The following is a 10,796-nucleotide window of genomic DNA, read 5'->3' as shown; positions in this document are numbered from 1 at the left end:
TTTTTTTGGTAGGGAGTTAGCTTCCCATGAGCTCAATACAAATTAAATTATACATACACATATATATACATATATATATATATATATATATATTAACACACACATATATATATAACTATATCTCTATATATATTTGGATATATATACATAATCATATGTATATATATATATATATATATATATATATATAAAAAATATATATACATATACATACACATACACACACACACATATATATATATATATATATATATATATATATATATATATATATATATACACACACACACACACACACACACACACATATATATATATATATATATATATATATATATACACACACACATACACACTAGCTATTTGTTCAAGTACAAAAAAATTTGAACCGTGTGAATCCAGTGCAACTAGTATTGTGTTTTCCTAGTGCATTGCCAGGGTTATGGGATCTTACTGCTCCTAGGTATTCTTTGATGTGGTCTGACAATTTCCTGGTGGTTTTACTTATGTAAAACGGTGGGCAAGAGTCCCATACTGCTGCATAGACAACAGAAGTGGTGTGGCAAAAATAAAATCTTTGGAAGCAGATTTTGAGGGAGCAATGTTGGAAAATGAATTCTTGCCCCACCAAGATGTGTTTGCAAGACTCTCATTTGCCGCAGGTAAACATCCCTTTGGGGGATGTGGTTATGCTGCTGTTGTCCAAAAGAAGCGGTGTGTCTCTGATCTCGAACGATGCTTGAAGAGTTTTCGTTTTTTTGTAGCAGAAGGTGGGAGATACTCCCAAGGAGGATTTCAGTTCCTTGTCCATGGAGATAATGTCCCAGTGTGCAGACATGATTTGTTTGATATTTTCTATGTCCCTGCAGATGGGGACTGGGAAGCTATGAGATTTGTCTGCCTTTTGGGTATTAGCTGTACGATAGGTGAACCCATATGTTAGGATGGGTTTAAACTTGTTGTGCCTGTTTTGGGTGACCTCTTGGAGTATCGAGCTCACCAATTGTGCTGGGTAATGTCTCTCTTGGAACATAAGAGACAGGAACTCGGACTCCTGTAGGAAGGTGGAGTGGGTGACGAGCCTGGACAATCTGATGAATTGGCCACGCACCACATTCGCTTTCATAAAGAATGGGTGCTGACTTCTGAAGTCCGGGAAATTGCTTCTATAGGTCTACTTTCTGTAAATGTTAGATACCAGGGAAATATTAGGTCTGTCGATCGAGATGAGGGTGTCCAGGAAAGCTATGCTTGAACCACAACCAGACATGACAAATCCAAGTAGGGTATGCTGTCCGAGAGGGCTTGTAGGAAGGTGGTCAGCTCTTCTTTGGGTCCGTTCCAAATAAAAAACAAGTCATCTATATAACGGTGGTATAGACTTATTTTACTGAACCCGGGGAGGTGCACAAGTGTTTCATGTTTCCAGGTGCTCAGTACTAAATTGGCGAAGGCTGGAGCTAGTTTTGTTCCCATCGCAACACTTTTTACTTGTTTAAAAATATTAGTGTTGAAATGGAAGAAATTGTTGTGGAGCACAATTGCTGTTAATTCACATATTGTGTGAATTTAGGCTGGGGTGAAGTGAGTATATTTGGACAGGAACAATCTTACTGCTGCCAACCTTTCCTGATGGGGGATGTTTGTGTAGAGAGAGGTAACATCCAGAGTGACTAGCAGGCAGTTGGGGGACTCCAGTTGTGCCGTGGATAGTTCGTTGAGAAAGTGCCAGGAATCTTTCAGGTAGAATCTAGTGGATTGCACCAGTGGGTTTAAGAGGTGGTCAACAAATTCCTGCATTTTTTCCATTTTGGTGCGTACATTGGATACTATTAGTTTGAAATGAAAGGAGAATCCTCTGTGTTTTTATGGATCTTCAGGTTACTGAAGAGTTTGCCCAGGTTGGGTTGGGGTACTGTCATGAACATGTATTCCTCCAGGGAGATGCTGTGTTGTTTTTCCGGTAGTCGCAGTTTTTTGTCAATTGTGGAGAAATGTTTGTTGACCATTGTCATTGTGCTTTAAACTTGCACTAAAGCATTACATCACAAGTTGTTACCTTAATTTAAATACTTGTTTCTCATTGGCCTTAATTAAATGCATTGTAATTAGCTACTGAGCCCAGCTCACATTACCGACTGGCTAATTCCTCCACCTAATTTAAATACATGTACTATTTAAGTGACTTGCCTTGGCACAGTATTTCATTCTGAAGAAGATCTGTACATCAATAAAGATCGAAAGCGCTAAATACCGAAGTTACGCTCCGTGTCTTTGTCCTTCACTAGATGCTCAGGAAGTTTTTTTACTTAATAGTTTTTTGTACTTCTATCTCTCTCGTCGGTTCTTCAGTTTTTGTAAATATATATATATATATATATATATATATATATATATATATATATATATATATATATATATATATATATATATATATATATATATATATATATATATATATATATATATACACACACACATATATATATATATATATATATATATATATATATATATATATATATATACGTACGTGAGTCTGTGTGTGTAGTAGTCTTTTATGATGGAAACATTCTGAATTGGGCAGTTTTGTCATTATTTGGTTCATGCATTTTGTTTCCTTGCCTACTGGAAAAATGTTCAAACAATAAATTTAAAATGCGCTCCAAGTCTAACAAGTGTGCTATATTATACAAGGAATATAATTTAATTAAGTCAGGAAGGTCATCAAAGAACAAACGTATGTTTCTTGTTTCGTGTGTAAGGGGCCTGTGATTTGAAAACAGCCCAAAGGTAATCTTTATCCACCACTGGCCAGATGCATTTTCTTTGGATGTGGTGTGGGTTTCAAAACTGTTTCAATGAATGTGAGTTTCAAGAGCAGAGAATTTTAAATGCTAAGTCTATTTTCATTGTGAGACAGTATTGCTTTGTTTAGCAGCTGTCTATTAGTGTTTGGGCATTGTGCTATAAAATGTAAAATAAAATTCAAATAATCATTGTAGAAGTAAAGCAGTATGCACATTAGTGTTCATGGTAAATGGGGTGAAACAGCCAGATAATGGGAAATTGGAATGGCTGCAGGAGTACTCTGGGGCCATATTTTGGTTGTCTGTTTTTCAGTTTGCATTTGAAAGTTGGTATCCCACAGTTCCATTGGGTTGGGTAGGGTTACCTAATTATGTATGCAAATTTTATGTTAATCAGCATACAGAGTTGTACCTATTTTAATGGGCCTTAGTCAAGACTTTTGATGTTCCCAGGTTGAGAGGTATGTCACTGAATTAAGAGCTAACTTATTGGCTTACCCTTTCCAGAAACAGACAAACAGGAAAAGGGGATATCCAAATGCTAAAACCATTGAGAGAGTTTACAAGTGGCATATGTATACCAGTGCATCCATCTTTTAATTTTTTTTTTCTGTAACCCGTCTCACTTCCCTTCAGCAAACCACTGGCCCTCTAGCTCATCACCACAGCCTAACCTATACTGTCCCCTGGTATGCCTATATCTCTTCTCTACCAGTCTTGGTGATATCCTTTTCTTAGGCAGGCCATATGACTTTTCAGGATGTTAATCTTGTTGTTAGATTTATGAGAGTAGGGTAGTGCCAGCACAGGGGGAAGAAGGGCAGCAAGTCAGAATTCCTACCTCAGGAGGAGTGGAATACAATGAAGTCAGAATATCTAGTTCATATACTCATCAACCAGGCAAAGGAAGTCATGTCACCACCCCGGTATATTTGCTGACCTGCCAGATCCAGAGTTCTTCCGGGCACTGATCTGTTTCCTCCTCCCCCACAGCATGAGAGAGCTTTGCTTCTTCACCCTTTCACCCTAGATGAACCCTGCTAGTGGACTGAGTCTGTTCCCAAATGTGGTTCACCAGTGTGACAGGTAGTCTGGCCCAGGTCAAACTTTTTTTTTTCAAATAGCTTAGTTGAGTTTATACTTACAAGCTCTCTCCACTGCATCTGCCTCCTTTGTGATCAATAGGTTTAGTTCTTCAAGTCTGAGGCAGTCTAATCTTTGGTTATTTTTTTATCCACTAACACGACAAGTGCCAGTAACTGTTCATGGGTATCATAATCACAGTTGTACTCTTAAGAACTAATGTCTCTCCCTCCCAATAGCTGACATCAGCTGCTGCCAGCTCCTCCTCCTCATTCGTCAGGTCTTACCAGACCTGACACAAACTCACCTGGGCACAACCCACTTCTGGGGCAAGTGAATATATTGAGGATTCTGGTGCAGCATCACAGTATCAGGATTGTACCTTAACTCCCTACCAACCCATGACATCCTTATGATCTTCACAACCACTGACTTTGGGAGATGCATGCTCGCACAGCCTGCTGACCAAGTAGTATACCATTTGCAGCACAAAGGTCACCAGACTCCCACCCTCCCTTAGGATTGGTGAACTGGCATCAATCGCTCATGTCCCATCATCCCCAGTGCCTGTGCCTCTACTCAATCATGAATCACCTGATATACGTAAGGGCTTTAACCTCTGTGCTATGGAGCTGACACAATAATAACTGTTTGTTCCCAAGCATCTGGTATTGATTTTGAACTGCTATTGGGGGTAACTGAAGAGTGCAAGGATTTGGTCTGCAAAGATGTAGTAAGGACCAAATGCCTTGTGGCCTCTGAAGGAATGCCACTTCACAGGCCTTAGAGAAAACCCAGGCACCAGGGGCTGGTCGAATGCCTCCACTGTACCCAGAAACCTGGACATAAGGAGGCACAGCACCACATAATTAACGTCTGCTTCCTCCCCTTCCCTTGATCTCACAGGATGTGCTTCTCCATTGATTTATATTTGAAAGGATGGATTTCAGTTGTAGACAGCTGTCTGACAAGCTTGCCAAGTCTAGGAGACAGAATTCAAATCTTCAGTCCTAAGAAACTTTTGCTATACTGCACGGGTCTTTTTAGGGAAATGCTGACAAAAAACAGAAAGCAGTATTCTTCTCAGTGCTTAAACAAGACAAGCAACTCCCGTGAAAACCTCTTTGGGGAATCCAATTACCACAATGGCACTTTTTCAGGGCTCGTCAAAATTCAAATAAAATCACCAAAAACGCTACATCTAGAGTGAAATTTGCACCACAGAAAGATAATGGTTTCTCTAGTCCTGCACCAGTATTTGCTGATAAATTAAGAAAGCTCCAGGATCAGCAAATGCTTGCTACATTTCACTTGCAGAAAACAGTGGACATCCAAACTAACATGGCACGAAAGACACGATGTTGGCGCCTTCCGTCTCCTCATTACCCCTTACATGCTGACATCAGTGGTGGCAGGAGAAAGCCCAGCCCTTTTTGTGGGGTTACACTTCTGGAAGCTGGCCAGACATTAGACCTTGCCTACATTAGTGTATCCATTGGTGAGTACTGCAACAGTGACCTGTATAATGTACATGTATCTAGATTCGGCTGTACCAATCACAGGTTTTCCATCCACTGATCCAAAGTCTGACAATCCATTCCTCCTGGCATTATAAACCCAAGCAACCACTCCAAATTCTGTGAAAAATTGAAGCCCCCCCCCCCCCCAAAAAAAAATAGAACTCTGGCTAAATGCAAGTGTTTTAAGCTCAATGCACTGATACACAGGGTATACCTAGATCACACAACTCTATCAGCAAAGTGATTTGCTGAAGGTTTAACACTCTTAAGCTACACTTTTTTCAACATATGTAAATGCATAGGTTTTCAAATATTATTATAAGAATACATATCTCAAAAACGTCAGACATTGATCTCCTCCCACAAATATGACGCATCTTATCTTTTTCATGTGCTTTCCACCCTTTAGCCTCCCATATTCTACAGTTTGCAATCTTGGCCTGCTTACCCACTCCAGTGTTTAATTTTGGCTTTATTTTTAAAAGCAGTTTTTTAACTGTATAATCTCATTACACTGCTGTTCAAATTGTCTTTTTGGAAATTTTGTTGATCTTTTTCTCAATAATCTTTCAGATTTGCTCTTCTTGCTCAGCCAAACCATATTCATTCCCTCCATCTTCCTTCCTATGTATTAATTCATGCCAGCACTTCAAAGATCCTTTTTTCTTCCTCCAGCACAAAAAGACTTTTGGTCTTACTATTAACCTTAATCCTATGAGGAATATCTCTGGAAGCTATGCCACAGTTTTGTCCTACTGTGCAGCCAGCTGCTTTCGGCTGTAAATTTAAAAGTAACCATCAAGTGTTATTCCTTCTCTTTCTTTTCTTTTTTTTTTTTTTTTGAAAATTGCAAAGCTGCACAAAGTAAACTAAAACTTGCTGCCTCAGTTAGAATAAGCAGATGCATTGTCTCTCATAGTAAAAAAACAACAGCAACTTGTTAAGTAAGCACATACAGATGTTGGTCATTAGATCACTGTTTCAGTAGGCAAACTATAAGGGATGTATATCCCGCCAAGGATCAGACATCTGGCCAGCTTCCAAAGCTTTAAAGCACCTGCCACACATCTGTGCATTTGTTGGGACTAGATAATCAACCAGTATAAGAAAGTAGTTGTATGGGTGCCAAAATTCATAAGTTCCTTGATATTAAATCTACCAGTAAGACTCTCTTCACTGCATCTTCACAGGTACAGTGGTTGACAGGCTTCATCAACTGAGCAGATTAAGGATCCTACTGGGGACTTCCTATTTTTTGTGAGAAAACCTTGTCTTTTTTTTATTTATGTCTAGGAGAAAGGGAAAGTTTGTGTGGCAGCCTGATTCCCCTAAAGATCACCACATGTCCTGTTTTTGCTTGGGAAAAGAAAATGACATTCAGTCCTGTTCTGTCTGTAAATCTTTCACTCCCAAAACCCTCAGGAGCAGGCATAGTTCTTTTATATTACATTTAGAAAATCAAAAACTTAGGGGGTCAAAAAGGAAGCTGAACCTTCTCTAGAAACTTTTCTGGAGACCACAGAGCAGATGTATGAGGAAAGCTTTCTCTGTGTCAGCTTTTACAGGTAACTCCTGTGTTCCCTTGGACAGCCCTACAGCTTCTCTAGACTCCTCTGTAGCCACAGAGTCAAGAGCTATCCTTTTCCGATGCTACTAGAATAAGGGAGACAGAAATTTCTACCTTAGCCTTCCAACAGTTAACTCTCGAGCACATATGTCAAATATTCTCCTAGCTTCCTTTTTGACAATATGAAAAGAAAAGAGCTGACCTTCCTTCCTTGGAAACCAAAACATCTTAAAGTGTCTTGCTTTCATTAGTCTCATGTTGCAAAGCATTCTCTTAGATGTTCTTATGGTACTGCTGATGCTGCTTTAAGAGCTGCTGCCACCGAAAGGGACAATGATAAAATGAGGGGAAACTCAAGAAAAAAGGAGAGACTGGGAATTTGGATGCAGAGAATAACAATAATCATGCAGAATATTATTCATAAACTATTCTAAAAGCTATGCCACCACAAGAATGGAGAAAGGAGATTCTACCGATAGCGATGACTGCAATTAGGGATACAGACTATATGCAAGATGAGGCTGGAATTTATTGGAGAAAACTGGCAAAAGAACCAAGGTACTGGGAGTAAATAATTAGAGAAGGAAAGGTAACAGAATGGGAAGAGGCCAAGAATTTAACTGGAGTGCAGGCTAGAGAATGCCTTCCCTATCAAGGATCGATAGAGTATAGGCAAAGAGAAAGAAATAGGGGGGTCCTAAGTAAAAGACCAGCACTGGTAGAGTTTTTAGTAGGCTCTAGAACTGAAGCTGATGTTAAAAAGGGTAATAATTAGTAGAGCATACAAAATATTGCATGATAAGTATAAGAATCAATCAGAGGAAGTTGGAAAGAACCGAGAAGAGAGATTGGAGAAGCAATTCACAAAGAAATAATGAGGGCTATATGTATGTCTCCTAAATATACAAGGTCTAGAAGATTTAGGATCTTTGCTTGGAAGTGTGCACATAGGTATTTTATATCCTAAGTAGACTACAAAGAATTTTTCCTCAGGTAGATAGCAAATGTTGGAGATGTGATGAGGAAGAAAGAGGTAATTAGGAACATATTTTCTGAGAATGTAATGAGTTGATGGATTTTAAAGATTCCCTGCAGACTACTGTGTCAGATAGACTGGATGAGCAAATTGGTGTAATTAAGAAAATCATTTTTTGAGCTATGATACAGGGTCAGAATTGCCTAGACATAGTAAGATCTTGCTGAGTCTAATTATGGTGGCTTCCAGAAAAGCAATTACTAGAAAATGGAAATCAAAATCTAAACCAACTGTACTAGAAGTACTGAACATAGCAACAGAGATAAAACTGGAAATGAGATCTTTAGAAAAGGGTAGGAGCAAATTACATATAAAAAATGTGAATTGTGGGAATAAGGTTTAAAAGAAAGCAGTATATGAAGCAGCTATGTAATGTTTGACTGGCAGTGACTGGATAGATTTCATGATGCATAATGTTTGCAATTAAAATTATGTCAATATGGTTTGTTTTCATTTATATAAATGTATTATTGCCTGTGTCAAAAGTGATAATTTAATAAAGATGTTTCTTGTTAAAAAAAAACTGTTGCCACTGGGCATACCTCTCAACCCCTTAACACAAGAAATCTGGACATAGCCTAAAATATGGACAGATTTTAAATACTGCTCTTATAAAATTAGAAAGTTGCAAAATAACATGATTTGTGCTAGTTTGTATTTTCTGAAGCATGTGAAGTCTGAAATTTGAATGTGTGTAATTATTTAGTGACTTCAATCCTCACTGATTTGCCAGAAAAAAAACACAAGTATTATAAGGAACAGACCAAAAATATGAGGTAAGAATCTGAACATTCTGCAAAAATCTGGACAGTTAAGAGGTATGCTACTGGGTCAGTTATGCTGATATTTGCTTAATTATGTGCAAAATTTACCAGAGGATGTCAAAGTAGAAATTTTGAATGCATCTCTGGATAAAGTTGTTTTGTCTGAAGCTTTTTCTGCTGAGGTTATCAAGAAATATGATGAAACAGGAAGTTAATACAAGAGGTTACACAGATTTTTCATTTCCTTTTCCTCAAATATAACAGAAATTTGCCTTCCCGTCCAGGGTCCTTTTAGAAAAAAAAATCAAGCAATTACAATAAAAATCAGGGAAAACAAACTTTTTAAAAAAGCAGTGGAGAGTAGTTCCAAAAATAAAGGAGGACCTTCCCAACCCTATAGGCAGTCCAAAAAAGTAGATTGACTATGCGTCTGTCAAATCACCTCCCTTTCCCACCCTGGGAATCCCCCAAGTCTCTCTCAAAACCTGTATCTTCAACTTCCTCTTGGGTACAAGGCTACTTCAGCCTGTTGGGTTCTAGGAGTGATACAGAAAGGTCACAGCTGGCAGTGGGACTCTCCCCCTCCATTTCAAGGGATTTGTCTCCATTCCATCAGTCAAACCTCCCTGTTTATTCCTAGTCTAGATGAAATACTTTCTCAAGTAATAGAATCTGTCCTACCAGAAAAAAAAAAATTAATTTAAGGATATTTCTGGTGCTCAAGAAAGAGAACCTGGAGACCTGTAGTGGATCTCTCCTTTCTAAACCTAAACAAGATTCCAAAATTCAAAATGTTCTCTCTACAGTTTGTTACCTCTCAATCTTCCATGAAGCTTTCTAGAGACACTAGTCTTAAAAGATGCCAGTCATCACATTCCAATTTAAGACACTTTTTAAGTGTGTATCATTCACATTTTCAGTTTTCTGCTTTACCCTTTGTAAACCTCTTGGTGCTGTAACTCCAGTAATAGCTTATTGCAGGTTACAGAGCATACACATTTCTCATTTTTAGATGACTGCTTTCTTTTTGCGGACTTTTCCAGGGTGTCAGGAATCACTTCTTTGTCAAAAATCTTTGCAACCTGGATTTTCAACTAAACTTTTCCATCTCACAGTGTAGTATTTATAGGCTATCGCCTAGATACATCCCTCATAATGGCCTTCCTTCGCAGGATGATGTGAACTTTTACAATGATTAGTTCCCAATATTTTCATGGCAGGCTCACAAAACAGCTAGCCATGCTACATATGAGAAGAATAGTACAGTTGGGTACACACCATAAATGTGCTGTTCGAGTGTATTCACTGTTGCGGTGATCACACTTGGGTTATACTGCCAGGGGTAGCCCTCAGTCGGCCTGGATACCAGAGGCTTAGTATTTCTGCGCTGGTTGCTGTTGCTCCAGGACTGACATCAGGATGTCAGTGGTATAAAAACAGGCAGCCAACACCATTACATCGTTTTTTCTTGCCACAAATGTCAGGCACCCCCCAATAGGGCCTAAGTTATGGTGGAGTAACACCACCAGTAGAAAGTAAATACCAATAGCCCTGTAAGGGTGAGGAAGAGAGAGACAAGGGGGCTAGAGGGTGGGAATCCAGGACTGCAACAGTGAATACACTCAAACATCTACATTTACGGTAAGTGTACACAACTGTACTATATTCTTCTTGTTTCACTGTTGCAGTCATCACACCTGGGTTGATTCCCAAAGCTGAGGAACGGGTGGAGGCAGTCAAGAAGAGTTGGGGCTGGCTAGTATGCCCTGCAAGACTGTGGTTGCAAAGCCTGCCCTGGATTTTGAAAAGATAGGCAGGTGGTAATGCCTGGTGAAGGTATGAACAGAACTCCATGTTGCTTCTTCCAGGATGTCCCTGGTAGGGACCCCTCTGAGAAAGGCTGTACAGGTTGAAGTTGCCCTAGTAGAATGTGTTCTGACCCTCTGTGGGGGTGGTTTCCCATGGTGTTTGTAACAGAAATGGATGCAGTGTGCTATCCATTTGGAGATAGTTTGT

The 10,796-nt window shown here is 39.1% G+C and overlaps 1 protein-coding gene across 2 annotated transcripts in view; it reads right to left on the bottom strand.

Annotated features, from left to right (window-relative positions):
- RAB29 (RAB29, member RAS oncogene family) overlaps positions 1–10,796 on the bottom strand; it is a 688,339-nt gene that overhangs the window by 104,624 nt on the left and 572,919 nt on the right. The gene's annotated exons all lie outside the window — the stretch shown is intronic.

The sequence above is a fragment of the Protopterus annectens genome, chromosome 7.part0 (assembly GCF_019279795.1).
Source record: "Protopterus annectens isolate FY-2018-M chromosome 7.part0, PAN1.0, whole genome shotgun sequence".
Classification (NCBI taxonomy): Eukaryota; Metazoa; Chordata; order Ceratodontiformes; family Protopteridae; genus Protopterus; species Protopterus annectens.
Note: the sequence above shows the minus strand (reverse complement) of the source record. Positions and strands in the feature narration are given on the sequence as shown.